The sequence below is a fragment of the Acomys minous genome, assembly GCF_964271855.1.
Source record: "Acomys minous genome assembly, contig: scaffold_67, whole genome shotgun sequence".
Lineage (NCBI taxonomy): Eukaryota > Metazoa > Chordata > Mammalia > Rodentia > Muridae > Acomys > Acomys minous.
In genome coordinates this window covers 100,075-125,069 of record NW_028182143.1, presented here as the reverse complement: position 1 = coordinate 125,069, position 24,995 = coordinate 100,075, and the positions used below count along the sequence as shown (strand labels likewise).

The following is a 24,995-nucleotide window of genomic DNA, read 5'->3' as shown; positions in this document are numbered from 1 at the left end:
ACTCTGAGACCACGCCCACAGTGTCTAGAGAAACGCCCACACACTGTGAGACCACGCCCACATACTCTGAGACCACGCCCACAAACTTTGAGACCACGTCCACAGTGTCTAGAGACACGCCCACACACTCTGAGACCACGCCCACACACTCTGAGACCACGCCCACAAACTCTGAGACCACGCCCACAGTGTCTAGAGACACGCCCACACACTCTGAGACCACGCCCACACACTCTGAGACCACGCCCACACACTGAGACCACGCCCACAGTGCCTAGAGACACTCCCACACACTCTGAGACCACGCCCACAAACTTTGAGACCACGCCCACAAACTCTGAGACCACGCCCACACACTCTGAGACCACGCCCACACACTTTGTGACCACCCCCACACACTCTGAGACCACGCCCCCAGTGTCTAGAGACACGCCCACACACTCTGAGACCACGCCCACACACTCTGAGACCACGCCCACAGTGTCCAGAGACACGCCCACACACTCTGAGACCACGCCCACCCACCCCGAGTCCAAACCCACCCTCCACCACCCTCCCACCACCAAAGTCCAAACTAGGCCGAGCGGAGCCGTCGTCTTCCCAAGCGGCCGGGTCGACCCGCTCGGCCTTCTGAGGCCAAGTCGGGAGGTGAAGTCCGAGTCCGGCCGGGAGACTCGGGAGCGGGTCCCAGGTTCCGCCCACGCTCTTGGTGACCACGCCCAGTGTGTCTGAGGCCCCGCCCACAGACTCGGGTTCCCCGCCCACTCCTTACTCAGATCCGCCCCCTGACCCTGGTACCACGCCCACTTTGTCCGGGGACACGCCTAGGCTCTAGTAGACCACGCCCACTGTCCCTGGGGCCATGCCCACATGCTTTAGCCACTCCCACGCTTTCTGAAGCCACACCCACCCCACGAGACCACGCCCCTCGTGTCCACGGACACGCCCACACGCTCCCGGGCCACGCCCAAGCATCCTGAGGCCACGCCCATGCTCTGGGAGGCCACGCCCACTCCGAAGTAGACTCCGCCCCAAGACCCGGGGACCACGCCCACCATCTCCAGAGCCACTCCCACGTGACCCGGAGACACGCCCAGTCAACTTGGGGCCACGCCCACTCTCTGTGGCCACGCCCAAATATGGTGGACGAGGAAGTAACCAGGAAGTGAACAGTGACGTCACCAGGAAGTAAACAGGAAGTGAACAGTGACATCACCAGGAAGTAAACAGGAAGTAAACAGTGACGTCACCAGGAAGTAAACAGGAAGTAAATAGTGACGTCACCAGGAAGTAAACAGTGACGCCACCAGGAAGTAAACAGGAAGTAAACAGTGACGTCACCAGGAAGTAGGCAGTGACGTCACCAGGAAGTAAACCGGAAGTGAAAAGTGACATCACCAGGAAGTAAACAGGAAGTAAACAGTGACGTCACCAGGAAGTAGGCAGTGACGTCACCAGGAAGTAAACCGGAAGTGAAAAGTGACATCACCAGGAAGTAAACAGGAAGTAAACAGTGACGTCACCAGGAAGTAAACACTGACGTCACCAGGAAGTAAACAGTGACGTCACGAGGAAGTAAACCGGAAGTGAAAAGTGACGTCACCAGGAAGTGAACAGGAAGTAAACAGTGACGTCACCAGGAAGTGAAAAGTGACGTCACCAGGAAGTAAACAGGAAGTAAATAATGACGTCACCAGGAAGTAAATAATGACGTCACCAGGAAGTAAACAGTGACGTCACCAGGAAGTAAACAGGAAGTGAACCGTGACGTCACCAGGAAGTAAGCAGTGACGTCACTAGGAAGTAAACCCTAACCCTAACCCTCGGAGACCACACCCACAGTGTCTAGAGACACGCCCACACACTCTGAGACCACGCCCACACACTTAGATACCACGCACACACACTTAGAGACCACGCCCACACACTCTGAGACCACGCCCACACGCTCTGAGACCACGCCCACACGCTCTGAGACCACGCCCACACACTTTGAGACCACGCCCACACACTCTGAGACCACGCCCACAGTGTCTAGAGACACGCCCACACACTTTGAGACCACGCCCACAAACTTTGAGACCACGCCCACACACTCTGAGACCACGCCCATAGTGTCTGGAGACACGCCCACTTACTCTGTGACCACGCCCACACACTCTGAGACCACGCCCACACACTCTGAGACCACGCCCACACACTCTGAGACCACGCCCACACACTCTGAGACCACGCCCACAAACTTTGAGACGACGCCCACACGCTCTGAGACCACGCCCACAGTGTCTGGAGACACTCCCACAAACTCTGAGACCACGCCCACAAACTTTGAGACCACGCCCACAAACTTTGAGACTACGCCCAAAGTGTCTAGAGACACTCCCACACACTCTGAGACCACGCCCACACACTCTGAGACCACACCCACACACTCTGAGACCACGCCCACAAACTTTGAGACCACACCCACACACTCTGAGACCACGCCCACACACTCTGAGACCACCCCCACACACTCAGAGACCACGCCCATACACTCTGAGGCCACGCCCACAGTGTCTAGAGACACGCCCACACACTCTGAGACCACGCCCACAAACTTTGAGACCACGCCCACACACTCTGAGACCACGCCCACACACTCTGAGACCACGCCCACAAACTTTGAGACCACGCCCACAAACTTTGAGACCACGCCCAAAGTGTCTAGAGACACTCCCACACACTCTGAGACCACGCCCACAAACTTTGAGACCACGTCCACAGACTTTGTGACCACGCCCACAAACTTTGTGACCACGCCCACAAACTTTGAGACCACGCCCAAAGTGTCTAGAGACACTCCCACACACTCTGAGGCCATGCCCACACACTTTGAGACCACGCCCACAAACTTTGAGACCACGCCCAAAGTGTCTAGAGACACTCCCACACACTCTGAGACCACGCCCACACACCCTGGACCACGCCCACACATTCTGAGACCACGCCCACAGTGTCTGGAGACACGCCCACATACTCTGTGACCACGCCCACACACTCTGAGACCACGCCCACTGTGTCTAGAGACACGCCCACATACTCTGAGACCACGCCCACACACTCTGAGACCATGCCCGCACACTCTGAGACCACGCGCACTGTGTCTAGAGACACGCCCACACACTCTGAGACCACGCCCACATACTCTGAGACCACGCCCACACACTTTGAGACCACGCCCACAGTGTCTAGAGACACTCCCACACACTCTGAGACCACGCCCACAAACTTTGAGAACACGCCCACGAACTTTGAGACCACGCCCACAAACTTTGAGACCACGCCCACAAACTTTGAGACCACGCCCACAGTGTCTAGAGACACGCCCACACACTCCGAGACCACGCCCACAAACTTTGAGACCCCGCCCACAGTGTCTAGAGACACGCCCACGCACTCCGAGACCACGCCCACAAACTTTGAGACCACGCCCACACACACTGAGACCACGCCCACAAACTTAGAGACCACGCCCACACACTCTGAGACCACGCCCATAAACTTTGAGACCACGCCCACAGACTTTGTGACCACGCCCACACACTGAGACCACGCCCACAGTGTCTAGAGACACGCCCACACACTCCGAGACCACGCCCACATACTCTATGACCACGCCCACAGACTCTGAGACCACGCCCACAAACTCTGAGATCACGCCCACAAACTTTGAGACCATGCCCACAAACTTTGAGACCACGCCAACAGTGTCTAGAGACACGCCCACACACTCTGAGACCACGCCCACACACTCTGAGACCACGCCCACAAACTTTGAGACCACGCCCACAGTGTCTAGAGACACGCCCACACACTCTGAGACCACTCCCACACTCTGAGACCACGCCCACAAACTTTGAGACCACGCCCACAGACTTTGAGACCACGCCCACCGTGTCTAGAGACACGCCCACCCAATCCGTGTCCAAACCCAACTTCCACCACCATCCCACAACTAAAGTCCAAACTTGGCCGAGCGGAGCCGTCGTCCTCCCAAGCGGCCAGGTCGACCTGCTCGGCCTTCTGAGGCCGAGTCGGGAGGTGAAGTTCGAGTCCGGCCAGGAGTCTCGGGAGTGGGTCCCCGGGCCCGGCCACGCCCCCGGTGGCCACGCCCAGTGTGTCTGAGGCCCCGCCCACAGACTCGGGTGCCCCGCCTACTTTTGAATCGGCTCCGCCCCCGGACCCCTGACCACGCCCACAGTGTCAAGAGACACACCCGCTCACTCCGAGACCACGCCCACACACTTAGAGACCACGCCCACACACTTAGAGACCACGCCCACAATCTTTGAGACCACGCCCACTGGGTCCGGAGACACGCCCACATACTCTGTGACCGCGCCCACAGACTCTGTGACCACGCCCACAAACTTTGAGACCACGCCCACAAACTTTGAGACCACGCCCACAAACTTTGAGACCACGCCCACAGTGTCTAGAGACACGCCCACACACTCGGAGACCACGCCCACAAAGTTTGAGACCACGCCCACAAACTTTGAGACCACGCCCACAAACTTTGAGACCACGCCCACAAACTTTGAGACCACGCCCACAGTGTCTAGAGACACGCCCACACACTCTGAGACCACGCCCACAGTGTCTGGAGACACGCCCACACACTCTGAGACCACGCCCACACACTTTGAGACCACGCCCACAAACTTTGAGACCACGCCCAAATTGTCTAAAGACACTCCCACACACACTGAGACCACGCCCACAAACTTTGAGACCACGCCCACACACTCTGAGACCACGCCCACAAACTTTGAGACCACGCCCACAAACTTTGAGACCACGCCCACAGTGTCAAGAGACACGCCCACACACTCTGAGACCACGCCCGCACACTCTGAGACCACGCCCACACACTCTGAGACCACGCCCACACACTCTGAGACCACGCCCACAAACTTTGAGACGACGCCCACACGCTCTGAGACCACGCCCACAGTGTCTGGAGACACTCCCACAAACTCTGAGACCACGCCCACAAACTTTGAGACCACGCCCACAAACTTTGAGACTACGCCCAAAGTGTCTAGAGACACTCCCACACACTCTGAGACCACGCCCACACACTCTGAGACCACACCCACACACTCTGAGACCACGCCCACAAACTTTGAGACCACACCCACACACTCTGAGACCACGCCCACACACTCTGAGACCACCCCCACACACTCAGAGACCACGCCCATACACTCTGAGGCCACGCCCACAGTGTCTAGAGACACGCCCACACACTCTGAGACCACGCCCACAAACTTTGAGACCACGCCCACACACTCTGAGACCACGCCCACACACTCTGAGACCACGCCCACAAACTTTGAGACCACGCCCACAAACTTTGAGACCACGCCCAAAGTGTCTAGAGACACTCCCACACACTCTGAGACCACGCCCACAAACTTTGAGACCACGTCCACAGACTTTGTGACCACGCCCACAAACTTTGTGACCACGCCCACAAACTTTGAGACCACGCCCAAAGTGTCTAGAGACACTCCCACACACTCTGAGGCCATGCCCACACACTTTGAGACCACGCCCACAAACTTTGAGACCACGCCCAAAGTGTCTAGAGACACTCCCACACACTCTGAGACCACGCCCACACACCCTGGACCACGCCCACACATTCTGAGACCACGCCCACAGTGTCTGGAGACACGCCCACATACTCTGTGACCACGCCCACACACTCTGAGACCACGCCCACTGTGTCTAGAGACACGCCCACATACTCTGAGACCACGCCCACACACTCTGAGACCATGCCCGCACACTCTGAGACCACGCGCACTGTGTCTAGAGACACGCCCACACACTCTGAGACCACGCCCACATACTCTGAGGCCACGCCCACACACTTTGAGACCACGCCCACAGTGTCTAGAGACACTCCCACACACTCTGAGACCACGCCCACAAACTTTGAGAACACGCCCACGAACTTTGAGACCACGCCCACAAACTTTGAGACCACGCCCACAAACTTTGAGACCACGCCCACAGTGTCTAGAGACACGCCCACACACTCCGAGACCACGCCCACAAACTTTGAGACCCCGCCCACAGTGTCTAGAGACACGCCCACACACTCCGAGACCACGCCCACAAACTTTGAGACCACGCCCACACACACTGAGACCACGCCCACAAACTTAGAGACCACGCCCACACACTCTGAGACCACGCCCATAAACTTTGAGACCACGCCCACAGACTTTGTGACCACGCCCACACACTGAGACCACGCCCACAGTGTCTAGAGACACGCCCACACACTCCGAGACCACGCCCACATACTCTATGACCACGCCCACAGACTCTGAGACCACGCCCACAAACTCTGAGATCACGCCCACAAACTTTGAGACCATGCCCACAAACTTTGAGACCACGCCAACAGTGTCTAGAGACACGCCCACACACTCTGAGACCACGCCCACACACTCTGAGACCACGCCCACAAACTTTGAGACCACGCCCACAGTGTCTAGAGACACGCCCACACACTCTGAGACCACTCCCACACTCTGAGACCACGCCCACAAACTTTGAGACCACGCCCACAGACTTTGAGACCACGCCCACCGTGTCTAGAGACACGCCCACCCAATCCGTGTCCAAACCCAACTTCCACCACCATCCCACAACTAAAGTCCAAACTTGGCCGAGCGGAGCCGTCGTCCTCCCAAGCGGCCAGGTCGACCTGCTCGGCCTTCTGAGGCCGAGTCGGGAGGTGAAGTTCGAGTCCGGCCAGGAGTCTCGGGAGTGGGTCCCCGGGCCCGGCCACGCCCCCGGTGGCCACGCCCAGTGTGTCTGAGGCCCCGCCCACAGACTCGGGTGCCCCGCCTACTTTTGAATCGGCTCCGCCCCCGGACCCCTGACCACGCCCACAGTGTCAAGAGACACACCCGCTCACTCCGAGACCACGCCCACACACTTAGAGACCACGCCCACACACTTAGAGACCACGCCCACAATCTTTGAGACCACGCCCACTGGGTCCGGAGACACGCCCACATACTCTGTGACCGCGCCCACAGACTCTGTGACCACGCCCACAAACTTTGAGACCACGCCCACAAACTTTGAGACCACGCCCACAAACTTTGAGACCACGCCCACAGTGTCTAGAGACACGCCCACACACTCGGAGACCACGCCCACAAAGTTTGAGACCACGCCCACAAACTTTGAGACCACGCCCACAAACTTTGAGACCACGCCCACAAACTTTGAGACCACGCCCACAGTGTCTAGAGACACGCCCACACACTCTGAGACCACGCCCACAGTGTCTGGAGACACGCCCACACACTCTGAGACCACGCCCACACACTTTGAGACCACGCCCACAAACTTTGAGACCACGCCCAAATTGTCTAAAGACACTCCCACACACACTGAGACCACGCCCACAAACTTTGAGACCACGCCCACACACTCTGAGACCACGCCCACAAACTTTGAGACCACGCCCACAAACTTTGAGACCACGCCCACAGTGTCAAGAGACACGCCCACACACTCTGAGACCACGCCCGCACACTTTGAGACCACGCCCACACACTCTGAGACCACGCCCACACACTCTGAGACCACGCCCACAAACTTTGAGACCACGCCCACAAACTTTGAGACCACGCCCACAAACTTTGAGACCACGCCCACACACTCTGAGACCACGCCCACAGTGTCTAGAGACACGCCCACACACTCTGAGACCACGCCCACAGTGTCTAGATACACGCCCACAGTGTCTAGAGACACGCCCACAGTGTCTGGAGACACTCCCACACACTCTGAGACCACGCCCACAAACTTTGAGACCACGCCCAAAGTGTCTAGAGACACGCCCACACACTCGGAGACCACGCCGACAAACTTTGAGACCACGCCCACAAACTTTGAGACCACGCCCACAGTGTCTAGAGACACGCCCACACTCCCAGAGACCACGCCCACCCACCCCGAGTCCAAACCCAACTTCCACCACCATCCCACAACTTAAGTCCAAACTTGGCCGAGCGGAGCCGTCTTCCTCCCAAGCGGCCGGGTCGACCCGCTCGGCCTTCTGAGGCCAAGTCGGGAGTTGAAGTTCGAGTCCGGCCAGGAGTCTCGGGAGTGGGTCCCCGGGCCCGGCCACGCCCCCGGTGACCACGCCCAGTGTGTCCGAGACCCCGCCCACAGATTCGGGTGTCCCGCCCACTTTTGAATCGGCTCCGCCCCCGGACCCATGACCACGCCCACAGTGTCAAGAGACACACCCACTCACTCCGAGACCATGCCCACACACTCCGAGGCCACGCCCACACACTTTGAGACCACGCCCACAGACTTTGTGACCACGCCCACACACTCTGAGACCACGCCCACACACTCTGAGACCACGCCCACACACTTTGAGACCACGCCCACATACTCTGTGACCACTCCCACACACTCTGAGACCACGCCCACACACTCTGAGACCACGCCCACACACTCTGAGACCACGCCCACACACTCTGAGACCACGCCCACAGTGTCTAGAGACACTCCACACACTCTGAGACCACGCCCACAAACTTTGAGACCACGCCCACAGTGTCTAGAGACACTCCACACACTCTGAGACCACGCCCACAAACTTTGAGACCACGCCCAAAGACTTTGTGACCACGCCCACAAACTTTGAGACCACGCCCACACACTTTGAGACCACGCCCACAAACTTTGAGACCACGACCACAGTGTCTAGAGACACGCCCACAAACTTTGAGACCACGCCCACAAACTTTGAGACCACGCCCACAGTGTCTAGAGACACGCCCACACACTCTGAGACCACGCCCACAAACTTTGAGACCACGCCCACAAACTTTGAGACCACGCCCACACACTCTGAGACCACGCCCACAAACTTTGAGACCACGCCCACAGTGTCTAGAGACACGCCCACAAACTCTGAGACCACGCCCACAAACTTTGAGACCACGCCCACACACTCTGAGACCACGCCCACAGACTTTGCGACCACGCCCACACACTTTGAGACCACGCCCACAGTGTCTAGAGACACGCCCACAGTGTCTAGAGACACGCCCACACACTCTGAGACCACGCCCACTTAGTCTAGAGACACGCCCACACACTCTGAGACCACGCCCACAAACTTAGAGACCACGCCCATACACTCTGAGGCCACGCCCACAGTGTCTAGAGACACGCCCACACACTCTGAGACCACGCCCACATACTTTGAGACCACACCCACACACTTAGAGACCACACCCACACACTCTGTGACCACGCCCACACACTCTGAGACCACGCCCACAGTGTCTAGAGACACGCCCACACGCTCTGAGGCCCCGCCCACACAATCTAAGACCACGCCCACACACTCTGAGACCACGCCCACAGTGTCTAGAGACACGCCCACACACTTAGAGACCACGCCCACGCATCCTGAGACCACGCCCACACACTCTGAGACCACGCCCACAAACTTTGAGACCACGACCACAGTGTCTAGAGACACGCCCACACACTTTGAGACCACGCCCACAAACTTTGAGACCACGCCCACAAACATTGAAACCACGCCCACAACCTTTGAGACAACGCCCACAAACTTTGAGACCACGCCCACAGTGTCTAGAGACACTCCCACACACTCTGTGACCACGCCCACAAACTTTGAGACCACGCCCACAGTGTCAAGAGACACGCCCACACACTCGGAGACCACGCCCACACACTCTGAGACCACGCCCACACACTCTGAGACCACGCCCACAAACTCTGAGACCACGCCCACAAACTTTGAGACCACGCCCACACACTCTGAGACCACGCCCACAAACTTTGAGACCACTCCCACAGTGTCTAGAGACACGCCCACACACTATGAGACCACGCCCACTTTGTCTAGAGACACGCCCACACAATCTGAGACCACGCCCACAATCTTTGTGACCACGCCCACACACTCTGAGACCACGTCCACAAACTTTGTGACCACGCCCACAAACTTTGAGACCACGCCCACAATCTTTGTGACCACGCCCACACACTCTGAGACCACGCCCACAAACTTTGAGACCACGCCCACAAACTTTGAGACCACGCCCAAAGTGTCTAGAGACGCGCCCACACACTCTGAGACCACGCCCACACACTCTGAGACCACGCCCACATACTCTGAGACCACGCCCACAGTGTCTAGAGACACGCCCACACACTCTGAGACCACGCCCACACACTCTGAGACCACGCCCACTCCACGAGACCACGCCCTTCGGGTACAGAGACACGCCCACGCGCTCCCAGGCCACGCCCACAAGGTCTCGGGCCACACCCACGCAGCTGGAGGCCACGCCCACGCTCTGGGAGGCCCCGCCCCCTTGGACTTAAACTCCGCCCCTAGACTCCGGGACCCCGCCCACCACCCCCAGGGCCAGTCCCACTTAACCCAGAGATACGCCCACCCACCCAGAGTCCACACCCACCCTCCACCACCCTCCCACCACCAAAGTCCAAACTTGGCCGAGCGGAGCCGTCGTCCTCCCAAGCGGCCGGGTCGACCCGCTCGGCCTTCTGAGTCCAAGTCTGGAGGTGAAGTCCGAGTCCTGCCGGGAGTCTCGGGGGCGGCTCTCCGGGCCCGCCCACGCCCCCGGTGGCCACGCCCAGTGTGTCCGAGGCCCCGCCCACAGAATAGGTTGCCCCGCCCACTCCGGTCTCGAATCCTCCCACGGACCCCGGGACCACGCCCACTTTATCCGGGGACACGCCCACCCTCTAGTAGACCACGCCCACTGGCCCTGGGGCCACGCCCACACACTTTGGCCACGCCCACGCAGTCTGAGGCCACTCCCACTCAGTCTGAGGCCACTCCCACTCGCTTAGACCACGCCCTCTGTGTCCAGAGACACGCCCACACACTCTGAGACCACGCCCACGGACTTTGAGGCCACCCCCACGCTCTGGCCCCCCGCCCCTTCGGACTTAGACTCCGCCCCCAGACCCCAGGACCACGCCCACCACCTCCAGAGCCACTCCCACTGGTCCCGGAGACACGCCCACCCACCCCGAGTCCACAGCCACCCTCCACCACCCTCCCACCACCAAAGTCCAAACTAGGCCGAGCGGAGCCGTCGTCCTCCCAAGCGGCCGGGTCGACCTGCTCGGCCTTCTGAGGCCAAGTCTGGGGGTGAAGACCAAGTGCGGCTGGGAGTCTCGTGGGTGGCTCCCCGGGCCCGCCCACGCCCCCGGTGGCCACGCCCAGTGTGTCCAAGACCCCGCCCACAGACTCGTTGGCCCCGCCCACTCCAGACTTGGATCCGCCCCCTGACCCTGGAACCACGCCCAGTTTGTCCGGGGACACGCCCACACGGTATTAGACCATGCCCACTGTCTCTGGGGCCACGCCCACACGCTGTGGCCACGCCCACGCAGTCTGAGGCCACTCCCACTCAATCTGAGGCCACTCCTACTTTATTAGACCACGCCCTCTGTGTCCAGGGACACGCCCACACGCTCCCGGGCCACGCCCACGCACCCGGAGGCCACGCCCACGCTCTGGGAGGCCACGCCCACTACGAAGTAGGCTCCGCCCCCAGACCCCGGGACCACGCCCACCACCCCCAGAGCCACTCCCACTCGACCCGGAGACACGCCCACCCACCCCGAGTCCACGCCCACCCTCCACCACCCTCCCACCACCAAAGTCCAAACTAGGCCGAGCGGAGCGGTCGTCCTCCCAAGCGGCCGGGTCGACCTGCTCGGCCTTCTGAGTGCAAGTCGGGAGGTGAAGTCTGAGTTCGGCCTGGAGTCTTCTGGATGGCTCCTCGGGCCCGCCCACGGTCTTGGAGACCACGCCCAGTGTGTCCGAGACCCCGCCCACAGACTCGGTGGCCCCGCCCACTCCGGACTCGTATCCGCCCCCTGACCCCGGGACCACGCCCACTTTGTCCGAGGACACGCCCACACTGTAGTAGACCACGCCCACTGTCCCTGTGGCCACGCCCACTCGCTGTGGCCACGCCCACGCAGTCTGAGGCCACTCCCACTCGATCTGAGGCCACTCCTACTTTATTAGACCACGCCCTCCGTGTCTAGGGACACGCCCACACGCTCCCGGGCCACGCCCACGCAGCTAGAGGCCACGCCCACGCTCTGGGACGCCCCGCCCCCTCAAACTTAGACTCCGCCCCCAGACCCCGGGACCACGCCCACCACCTCCAGAGCCACTCCCACACGACCGGGAGACACGCCCACCCATCCCGAGTCCACACCCACCCTCCACCACCCTCCCACCACCAAAGTCCAAACTCGGCCGAGCGGAGCCGTCGTCCTCCCAAGCGGCCGGGTCGACCTGCTCGGCCTTCTGAGGCCAAGTCGGGAGGTGAAGTCCGAGTCCTGTCGGGAGTCTCGGGAGCGGGTCCCAGGGTCCGCCCACGCTCTTGGTGACCACGCCCAGTGTGTCCGAGACCCCGCCCACAGACTCGGGTTCCCCACCCACTCCTTACTCAGATCCGCCCCCTGACCCTGGTACCACGCCCACTTTGTCCGGGGACACGCCTAGGCTCTAGTAGACCACGCCCACTGTCCCTGGGGCCACGCCCACATGCTTTAGCCACTCCCACGCTTTCTGAAGCCACGCCCACCCCACGAGACCACGCCCCTCGTGTCCACGGACACGCCCACACGCTCCCGGGCCACGCCCAAGCATCCTGAGGCCACGCCCATGCTCTGGGAGGCCACGCCCACTCCGAAGTAGACTCCGCCCCAAGACCCGGGGACCACGCCCACCATCTCCAGAGCCACTCCCACGTGACCCGGAGACACGCCCAGTCAACTTGGGGCCACGCCCACTCTCTGTGGCCACGCCCAAATATGGTGGACGAGGAAGTAACCAGGAAGTGAACAGTGACGTCACCAGGAAGTAAACAGGAAGTGAACAGTGACATCACCAGGAAGTAAACAGGAAGTAAACAGTGACGTCACCAGGAAGTAAACAGGAAGTAAATAGTGACGTCACCAGGAAGTAAACAGGAAGTAAATAGTGACGTCACCAGGAAGTAAACAGTGACGCCACCAGGAAGTAAACAGGAAGTAAACAGTGACGTCACCAGGAAGTAGGCAGTGACGTCACCAGGAAGTAAACCGGAAGTGAAAAGTGACATCACCAGGAAGTAAACAGGAAGTAAACAGTGACGTCACCAGGAAGTAAACAGTGACGTCACCAGGAAGTAAACAGTGACGTCACCAGGAAGTAAACCAGAAGTGAAAAGTGACGTCACCAGGAAGTGAACAGGAAGTAAACAGTGACGTCACCAGGAAGTGAAAAGTGACGTCACCAGGAAGTAAACAGTGACATCACCAGGAAGTAAACAGGAAGGAAGTGAAAAGTGACGTCACCAGGAAGTAAACAGGAAGTGAAAAGTGACGTCACCAGGAAGTAAACAGTGACGTCACAGGAAGTAAACAATGATGTCACCAGGAAGTAAACAGGAAGTAAACAGTGACGTCACCAGGAAGTAAACAGGAAGTAAACAGTGACGTCACAGGAAGTAAGCAGTGACGTCACCAGGTAGTACACAGGAAGTGAACAGTGACATCACCAGGAAGTAAACAGTGACGTCACCAGGAAGTAAACAGGAAGTGAACAGTGACGTCACCAGGAAGTAAACAGGAAGTAAGCAGTGACGTCACCAGGAAGTAAACAGGAAGTGAAAAGTGACGTCACCAGGAAGTAAACAGGAAGTAAACACTGATGTCACCAGGAAGTCATTAGTGACCACGCCCACCGTTTCCGGGGACACGCCCATGCTCTCAGAGACCACGCCCAGTCAATTCTGGGCCACGCCCACTCTCTGCGGACACGCCCACGCTTGCAGAGACCACGCCCACCGGTTGTGGCCACGCCCACCAGGGCGTCACCAGGAAGTAAACAGATGTAAAAAAATAAAGAAAATTAAAAAAATTTAAAAAAAAATAAAAAAACCAGAGAAAGACAGAGAGAAACAGAGAGAGAGAGAGAGAGAGAGAGAGAGAGAGAGACATGGTGCTAAAGAGACAGAGACACTGAGAGACGTCTCTGCAGAGACACTGTGAGAGACGTAAAACAATAAAAAAATGAAAAAAAATGAAAAAATAAGAAAAACAGAGAAAGACAGAGAAAGACAGAGAGAACCAGAGAGAACCAGAGAGAACGAGAGAGAGAGAGAGAGAGAGAGAGAGAGAGAGAGAGAGAGACATGGTGGTAAAGAGACGGAGACAATGAGAGAGACGTCTCTGCAGAGACACTGTGAGAGACATAAAAAAATAAAAAAAATAAAAAAAACAGAAAAACAGAACCAGAGAGAACCAGAGAGAACCAGAGAGAACCAGAGAGAGAGAGAGAGAGAGAGAGAGAGAGAGAGAGAGACATGGTGTTAAAGAGACGGAGACAATGAGAGAGACGTCTCTGCAGAGACACTGTGAGAGACATAAAAAAATAAAAAAAATTAAAAAATAAAAAAAAAATAAAAGGAAATAAGAAAAACAGAAAGAACGAGAGAGAGAGAGAGAGAGAGAGAGAGAGAGAGTTGAGCTGAGGTGGGTGGGGAGGAGCAACAGGCGTCCTTAGTACTCACTGTGTCGCAGGTGTGGGCACGGGCACAGCCATGCTGGGTCACTCAGGAGGCCAGGTGTTGTTCGCAGCCATCTTGGACACCTGACTGGGAAACACACGCCTGTCATCATGTGACACACATGACACCTTGGGTTTGTCCTCTCCACTCCCCCTCCCCCAAACACAGGACCCATGTGTGCACAAATGGGTCCCACGTGTGTAAGAAAAAGAGTAACACGTGACACATTCATGTGAACACGTTTGTGAGGTGGGCGACGTCCTTTGCCCGAGGTTGCCGGAGCACAACTGTGACGCACAGAGACGCACACAGACACACGCGTGCACAACCTGACCTCTTGGCAGAAAAATCTGCTTCCTCCCTGTGCCTATGTGTGACCCCGAGGGCCCTGGGCAGGACTCAGTTGAGGGCTCAGGAGCACATATGACACACACAGGAGCACATATGACACACACAGGAGCACATATGACACACACAGGAGCACATATGACACACACAGGAGCACACATGACACACACAGGAGCACATATGACACACACAGGAGCACATATGGCACACACAGCACATATGACACACACAGGAGCACATATGACACACACAGCACATATGACACACACAGGAGCAAGTATGACACACACAGGAGCACATATGACACACACAGGAGCACATATGACACACACAGCACATATGACACACACAGGAGCACATATGACACACACAGGAGCACGTATGACACACACAGGAGCACATATGGCACACACAGGAGCACATATGACACACACAGGAGCACATATGACACACACAGGAGCACATATGACACACAGGAGCACATATGACAACACAGGAGCACATATGACACACACAGGAGCACATATGACACACACAGGAGCACATATGACACACAGGAGCACATATGACAACACAGGAGCACATATGACACACACAGGAGCACATATGACACACACAGGAGCACATATGACACACACAGGAGCACATATGACACACACAGGAGCACGTATGACACACACAGGAGCACATATGGCACACACAGGAGCACATATGACACACACAGGAGCACATATGACACACACAGGAGCACATATGACACACAGGAGCACATATGACAACACAGGAGCACATATGACACACACAGGAGCACATATGACACACACAGGAGCACATATGACACACAGGAGCACATATGACAACACAGGAGCACATATGACACACACAGGAGCACATATGACACACACAGGAGCACATATGACACACACAGGAGCACATATGACACACACAGCACATATGACACACACAGGAGCACATATGACACACACAGGAGCACGTATGACACACACAGGAGCACATATGGCACACACAGGAGCACATATGACACACACAGGAGCACATATGACACACACAGGAGCACATATGACACACAGGAGCACATATGACAACACAGGAGCACATATGACACACACAGGAGCACATATGACACACACAGGAGCACATATGACACACAGGAGCACATATGACAACACAGGAGCACATATGACACACACAGGAGCACATATGACACACACAGGAGCACATATGACACACACAGGAGCACATATGACACACACATGTGCATTGTGTGTCTCACCCTGTTGTCCCCACCACATCCCAAATATGTTCAGGAGAGCAGATCCATATGTGTGTTGTCATCTGCGTACATACACATCTGCACACACACACACAAATACAGGGCCTAACACAGGTCACACAGCGCCCTGTCCTCACTCCGGACAACCCACATGTGTGCACTTCTGTCATACAGGGACACACGCCATGATGCACAAGAGCTAACACGGTGGCCTGTGTGTGTGCGCAGGGGGGGGGAGTGAATCACTGTCACTCACGCCTGACATGCTAACACACACGGGCATCATACCTGGCACAGTGTGTGTGTGGGGGGGTAGTGAATCACTGTCACTCACGCCTGACATGCTAACACACACTTGCATCATACCTGGCACAGTGTGTGTGTGGGGGGGAGTGAATCACTGTCACTCACGCCTGACATGCTAACACACACGTGCATCATACCTGGCACAGTGTGTGTGTGTGGGGGAGTGAATCACTGTCATTCATGCCTGACATGCTAACACACACGTGCATCATACCTGGCACAGTGTGTGGGGGGGGGCAGTCAATCACTGTCACTCACGCCTGACATGCTAACACACACGTGCATCATACCCGGCACAGTGTGTGTGTGGGGGGCGGAGTGAATCACTGTCACTCACGCCCGACATGCTAACACACACGTGCATCATACCTGGCACAGTGTGTGTGTGGGGGGGAGTGAATCACTGTCACTCACGCCTGACATGCTAACACACACGTGCATCCTACCTGGCACAGTGTGTGTGTGTGTGGGGGAGTGAATCACTGTCACTCACGCCTGACATGCTAACACACAGGTGCATCCTACCTGGCACAATGTGTGTGGGGGGGGGAGTGAATCACTGTCACTCACGCCTGACATGCTAACCCACACGTGCATCCTACCTTGCACAGTGTGTGTGGGGGGGGCAGTGAATCACTGTCACTCACGCCCGACATGCTAACCCACACGTGCATCCTACCTTGCACAGTGTGTGGGGGGGGGGCAGTCAATCACTGTCACTCACGCCTGACATGCTAACACACACGTGCATCATACCTGGCACAGTGTGTGTGTGGGGGGGTGAATCACTGTCACTCATGCCTGACTTGCTAACACACACGTGCATCATACCTGGCACAGTGTGTGTGTGTGTGGGGAGTGAATCACTGTCACTCACGCCTGACATGCTAACACACACGTGCATCCTACCTGGCACAGTGTGTGGGGGGGGAGTGAATCACTGTCACTCACGCCTGACATGCTAACACACACGTGCATCATACCAGGCACAGTGTGTGTGTGGGGGGAGTGAATCACTGTCACTCACGCCTGACGTGTTAACACACACGTGCATCATACCTAGCACAGGTGCACCCGCTCCTGCGGGGGGCATCACATCCTGGAGGGGGAGGGCAGGACGGGGATGGAAAAATAGCCGCGCCTCCCGCCACGCTGAACACACAGCATACATGGCACACGCATGTCCCGCGCAGCACTCGTTACACACAAACACACAGCCCTTCCCTCCACGCATCTGCGCCGGTGCCCACCTTCCATCCCCCGCCCCCGCCCTCCTCTCCAGACGCGACCGGGGACCACGGGGCCCATAGCTCCGTCCCCCTCCTCCCTCCCCGGCCCCAACACAGAGGCCTGGGAGACCCCGCGGCGTCCGCCCACTGACTCAACCACATGTGTGACGCCGCGGCCTTGGCGGGAGGAGGGGGGTGGCGGGGGCGCGGGTGGGGGTGGGGGGCGCCCGGGGTCTGCAAGCAGAGTGGGGGAGCTGAGGCTGCGGGAAACGGAGGGAGGACGGGGGCTGCCCGGGCGCCGCGGTGGAGTGGGCGGGACTTCCTGTTTGCGGCGCGATGGTGAGCGCCGGGAGGGCGGGACTTCCTGAGCCAAGGCGGGGTGGCCAGGGATGCTCTATGCCGGGCGGGGTTGCCTGGGCCTGAGGGAAGGGCAGACGGCGGCGACTTCCTGTTAGGGGCGGGTCTTCCTGTTAGGGGCGGGTCTTCCTGTTCCTTGCAAAAGCACAGGGAGCTCGGGACTTCGGGGCAGCAGGTGATGCGCTATGCAGTGTTTTCCGGAGCTGTGAGTCCCGCGGACGGCGGCGGCGACTTCCTGTAGGGGGCGGGACTTCCTGTTTCCTGCAAGAGCACCGGGATCTCAGGACTTACTGAGTCCCGGGAAATGTGCTCTGCGGTGTTCCCGGGGGCTACGAGTCCGGCATAGGGTGGCGACTTCCTGTTGGGGGCGGGACTTCCGGTCCGAGTGCACCGGAGCGGAATCAGACGCGTGGGAGGGGGGAAGCATCCCTGGTTCCGCACTAATCTGTGTAGCCCTGCACGCGTTCGTCTGAATCACGTTCGCGTATCCACCCGCCAGGCCCTGCGTCCCCCTGATCCAGTGCCCAGCCATGATGGCCGGCGGTTCCCAGGCCGACCGGCCACCTGCCTCACCTCCCCTCCCTGTCGTGGCCTCAGTTTCCCCATCCCGTGAAATTAACTTGCGTAACTTATAAATGATAAAATTTTTTAATTAATGGGAACGAGACACTGCACCCTTCCCCACCCCCACCCGACGCCCCGCGCGGGGCATCATGGGAAGATACAGCCTGGGGCATAGGTGTGAGTGTGGGTCCTGCTTAACAAGGCCCCAGCACCGGTTGGGGGGGGCTGCGATGACTCCGTTCCTTGGGGCTGCGCCCCCGCCGTGCCCGGGGCATCCATGAGGTAAATTTCTCCTACAGGGAGGTGGGGGACAGCGGTGACATCGCCCGTGGGTCGCGCCATCCCATAATGTGCACAGGAAGACCCGCCCCCTCCTCAAAGTCCTCCCGGAAGCTGCTGCTCCAGTTTTGCTTTTATAGAAAGCATTTTGTGGGGACTTCTGCTTTGTGCCCCACTGTCTCCAGGATAGAAGTTCTGACCCCTGGCAGTAACACCTCAGACAGGAAGGGGGTGGGACTTCCTGTTCCCGACCCTGCCAATCATCTACGCTTCCTGGACACAGCCCCCAGGCCCAGGGGTCAAAGCCTCTGTCCAACCTCCCTGCCCTGACTAGCATAATCCCAACTCACCCAGCACTAATTCTAGTGTCAGTTCCTCCCTCCTGGGCTGGCTTATCCTGAGCCCCCCCACCCTGGACACAAGCCACGCCCCCACGCACCCCGCACCCCAGGTCAGATGACCCCACCCCCATACCTCAAGTGCAGGACAAGAGAAACCGGATTCACATCCTTAGCCCAGAAGCTGGTTTAAACCAGATCAGGGCAGCTCAGTGACCCCACTCCTCTAACCCCAAACCCCATGCTGCTCCAGCCCCCCAACCCTGAGGGGCCCTGAAATCGTCAACCCGAGGATCACTGACTATGGTCCTTTAAGTGCTGATGATGTCAAGGTGATGTCACAGCTTTAAGCCCCAACCCCACCCCGTTGCTGCTGGTTTTACACGGGAGACACGTGTGTAAGGGAGAGGGGTCGGGCGTTTAATTCTAACTCTTGCTTGCGCCCCTCTCCCCTCTCCCGTGCCCCAGGGTCCTTCACTCCTTTCAGTCAGGCCATGAGGCCAAGGGCGCAGTCGCAGGATCCTGGTGGAAGGACATCACGCTGAGCACTCTAGGATTGAGTCACACCATGAAGGCCTCTGCTGGGAAAGCACAGGGGGTAAGGGGGAGACGGGGCATCGGGAAGGAAGTCCCGCCCCCATACCTCAGACAGGAAGTCTTAGCCCCTCTCCTATGCTCACCTTGCTTCCTCCTTGGCCTCTCCCGGATGACAAGATGGGCACTGCCAATGTCACAGGCGCAGTGACCTCATGGCTGGGGGGCGTGGCCTGATTCCCCTTCCCTCCCAGTGCATCCTCCTGGTGGGGAGAGGGCAGTGTCAGCGCCGTAGCCATGACCCTGTCACATCACAGAGCCACCAACCCCACCACTGTGATTAGCATAAAGCTGTACAAACTAGCCAGATCTGTTCATTGAGGGTGAGGCAAATCGCCATAAGCCCCGCCCACCCCTGCGACCCAATTATCTGGTGGTCTGGCTCATAGGTGTGCTTTTCCTCTGGAGAAAAAAAAAGACAGGGACGTTGGCTGGCACACGTGCTCAGCAACATGGATGACTTTCCCCCCTATAAGCGGGTGAGAGGCAGACAGCAGTCACACACATGGAGGACCAAAGCTGTGTCTGTGCGCTAGAAGGGGGTTAGAGGATCACAGGGTGGCTCTCACTCTCAGAACCAAAAATGCCTTGTCCCCAAGGGACAAAAGAGACCAAGATAAGCGCACATTCCCAAACACATAGATGTCCTTGTTCCCTAGACAAAGGAGACAGAGACACAGGCAGGCGCACACACAGGCACAGTCAAGACTGTCCGTGTCCACTTGAGGTAGGTGAGAGACAAACAGGCAAGCACACACACCCAAGGCCATAGATGCCCTTGAGCCCCGGAGGCATGTAGGAGAGAGAAAATTGCAGGCATTCACACTCAGGCATTCCTGAGGACAGGAAACACCTCCTCAGGGACAGGGAACATGACCCCAGGGACAGGAAACAGTTCCCCAGACAGGAAACTAATCTCAAGGGACAGGAAACAGCTCCTCAGAGACAGGAAACAGCTTCCTCCCCAGGGACAGGAAACAGCTTCCTCCCCAAGGACAGGAAGTAACCTCACCAGGGCAGCCAGGGTTGAGCTGAGGTGGGTGGGGAGGAGCAACAGGTGTCCTTAGTACTCACTGTGTCGCAGGTGTGGGCACGGGCACAGCCATGCTGGGTCACTCAGGAGGCCAGGTGTTGTTCGCAGCCATCTTGGACACCTGACTGGGAAACACACGCCTGTCATCATGTGACACACATGACACCTTGGGTTTGTCCTCTCCACTCCCCCTCCCCCAAACACAGGACCCATGTGTGCACAAATGGGTCCCACGTGTGTAAGAAAAAGAGTAACACGTGACACATTCATGTGAACACGTTTGTGAGGTGGGCGACGTCCTTTGCCCGAGGTTGCCGGAGCACAACTGTGACGCACAGAGACGCACACAGACACACGCGTGCACAACCTGACCTCTTGGCAGAAAAATCTGCTTCCTCCCTGTGCCTATGTGTGACCCCGAGGGCCCTGGGCAGGACTCAGTTGAGGGCTCAGGAGCACATATGACACACACAGGAGCACATATGACACACACAGGAGCACATATGACACACACAGGAGCACATATGACACACACAGGAGCACACATGACACACACAGGAGCACATATGACACACACAGGAGCACATATGGCACACACAGCACATATGACACACACAGGAGCACATATGACACACACAGCACATATGACACACACAGGAGCAAGTATGACACACACAGGAGCACATATGACACACACAGGAGCACATATGACACACACAGCACATATGACACACACAGGAGCACATATGACACACACAGGAGCACGTATGACACACACAGGAGCACATATGGCACACACAGGAGCACATATGACACACACAGGAGCACATATGACACACACAGGAGCACATATGACACACAGGAGCACATATGACAACACAGGAGCACATATGACACACACAGGAGCACATATGACACACACAGGAGCACATATGACACACAGGAGCACATATGACAACACAGGAGCACATATGACACACACAGGAGCACATATGACACACACAGGAGCACATATGACACACACAGGAGCACATATGACACACACATGTGCATTGTGTGTCTCACCCTGTTGTCCCCACCACATCCCAAATATGTTCAGGAGAGCAGATCCATATGTGTGTTGTCATCTGCGTACATACACATCTGCACACACACACACAAATACAGGGCCTAACACAGGTCACACAGCGCCCTGTCCTCACTCCGGACAACCCACATGTGTGCACTTCTGTCATACAGGGACACACGCCATGATGCACAAGAGCTAACACGGTGGCCTGTGTGTGTGCGCAGGGGGGGGGAGTGAATCACTGTCACTCACGCCTGACATGCTAACACACACGGGCATCATACCTGGCACAGTGTGTGTGTGGGGGGGTAGTGAATCACTGTCACTCACGCCTGACATGCTAACACACACTTGCATCATACCTGGCACAGTGTGTGTGGGGGGGGGAGTGAATCACTGTCACTCACGCCTGACATGCTAACACACACGTGCATCATACCTGGCACAGTGTGTGTGTGTGGGGGAGTGAATCACTGTCATTCATGCCTGACATGCTAACACACACGTGCATCATACCTGGCACAGTGTGTGGGGGGGGGCAGTCAATCACTGTCACTCACGCCTGACATGCTAACACACACGTGCATCATACCCGGCACAGTGTGTGTGTGGGGGGCGGAGTGAATCACTGTCACTCACGCCCGACATGCTAACACACACGTGCATCATACCTGGCACAGTGTGTGTGTGGGGGGGAGTGAATCACTGTCACTCACGCCTGACATGCTAACACACACGTGCATCCTACCTGGCACAGTGTGTGTGTGTGTGGGGGAGTGAATCACTGTCACTCACGCCTGACATGCTAACACACAGGTGCATCCTACCTGGCACAATGTGTGTGGGGGGGGGAGTGAATCACTGTCACTCACGCCTGACATGCTAACCCACACGTGCATCCTACCTTGCACAGTGTGTGGGGGGGGGGCAGTGAATCACTGTCACTCACGCCCGACATGCTAACCCACACGTGCATCCTACCTTGCACAGTGTGTGTGGGGGGGGAGTGAATCACTGTCACTCACGCCTGACATGCTATCACACACGTGCATCATACCTGGCACAGTGTGTGTGTGTGGGGGAGTGAATCACTGTCATTCATGCCTGACATGCTAACACACACGTGCATCATACCTGGCACAGTGTGTGGGGGGGGGCAGTCAATCACTGTCACTCACGCCTGACATGCTAACACACACGTGCATCATACCTGGCACAGTGTGTGTGTGGGGGGGTGAATCACTGTCACTCATGCCTGACTTGCTAACACACACGTGCATCATACCTGGCACAGTGTGTGTGTGTGTGGGGAGTGAATCACTGTCACTCACGCCTGACATGCTAACACACACGTGCATCCTACCTGGCACAGTGTGTGGGGGGGGAGTGAATCACTGTCACTCACGCCTGACATGCTAACACACACGTGCATCATACCAGGCACAGTGTGTGTGTGGGGGGAGTGAATCACTGTCACTCACGCCTGACGTGTTAACACACACGTGCATCATACCTAGCACAGGTGCACCCGCTCCTGCGGGGGGCATCACATCCTGGAGGGGGAGGGCAGGACGGGGATGGAAAAATAGCCGCGCCTCCCGCCACGCTGAACACACAGCATACATGGCACACGCATGTCCCGCGCAGCACTCGTTACACACAAACACACAGCCCTTCCCTCCACGCATCTGCGCCGGTGCCCACCTTCCATCCCCCGCCCCCGCCCTCCTCTCCAGACGCGACCGGGGACCACGGGGCCCATAGCTCCGTCCCCCTCCTCCCTCCCCGGCCCCAACACAGAGGCCTGGGAGACCCCGCGGCGTCCGCCCACTGACTCAACCACATGTGTGACGCCGCGGCCTTGGCGGGAGGAGGGGGGTGGCGGGGGCGCGGGTGGGGGTGGGGGGCGCCCGGGGTCTGCAAGCAGAGTGGGGGAGCTGAGGCTGCGGGAAACGGAGGGAGGACGGGGGCTGCCCGGGCGCCGCGGTGGAGTGGGCGGGACTTCCTGTTTGCGGCGCGATGGTGAGCGCCGGGAGGGCGGGACTTCCTGAGCCAAGGCGGGGTGGCCAGGGATGCTCTATGCCGGGCGGGGTTGCCTGGGCCTGAGGGAAGGGCAGACGGCGGCGACTTCCTGTTAGGGGCGGGTCTTCCTGTTAGGGGCGGGTCTTCCTGTTCCTTGCAAAAGCACAGGGAGCTCGGGACTTCGGGGCAGCAGGTGATGCGCTATGCAGTGTTTTCCGGAGCTGTGAGTCCCGCGGACGGCGGCGGCGACTTCCTGTAGGGGGCGGGACTTCCTGTTTCCTGCAAGAGCACCGGGATCTCGGGACTTACTGAGTCCCGGGAAATGTGCTCTGCGGTGTTCCCGGGGGCTACGAGTCCGGCATAGGGTGGCGACTTCCTGTTGGGGGCGGGACTTCCGGTCCGAGTGCACCGGAGCGGAATCAGACGCGTGGGAGGGGGGAAGCATCCCTGGTTCCGCACTAATCTGTGTAGCCCTGCACGCGTTCGTCTGAATCACGTTCGCGTATCCACCCGCCAGGCCCTGCGTCCCCCTGATCCAGTGCCCAGCCATGATGGCCGGCGGTTCCCAGGCCGACCGGCCACCTGCCTCACCTCCCCTCCCTGTCGTGGCCTCAGTTTCCCCATCCCGTGAAATTAACTTGCGTAACTTATAAATGATAAAATTTTTTAATTAATGGGAACGAGACACTGCACCCTTCCCCACCCCCACCCGACGCCCCGCGCGGGGCATCATGGGAAGATACAGCCTGGGGCATAGGTGTGAGTGTGGGTCCTGCTTAACAAGGCCCCAGCACCGGTTGGGGGGGGCTGCGATGACTCCGTTCCTTGGGGCTGCGCCCCCGCCGTGCCCGGGGCATCCATGAGGTAAATTTCTCCTACAG

General features: G+C 57.9%; 1 long non-coding RNA gene across 2 annotated transcripts; it reads right to left on the bottom strand.

The window, feature by feature from the left end:
• Nucleotides 1–19,529: 19,529 nt before the first annotated feature.
• LOC311591800 lies at nt 19,530–24,066 on the bottom strand. Of its 2 annotated transcripts, none has more exons than XR_014777219.1 (4): nt 23,606–24,066; nt 21,065–21,148; nt 20,077–20,193; nt 19,530–19,974 (listed from the first exon to the last, which is right to left on the bottom strand). It is a non-coding gene; the product is annotated as an uncharacterized lncRNA (long non-coding RNA). The 2 variants fall into 2 exon arrangements; XR_014777220.1 differs by having other exon boundaries at nt 21,065–21,144; nt 23,928–24,066.
• Nucleotides 24,067–24,995: the final 929 nt, after the last annotated feature.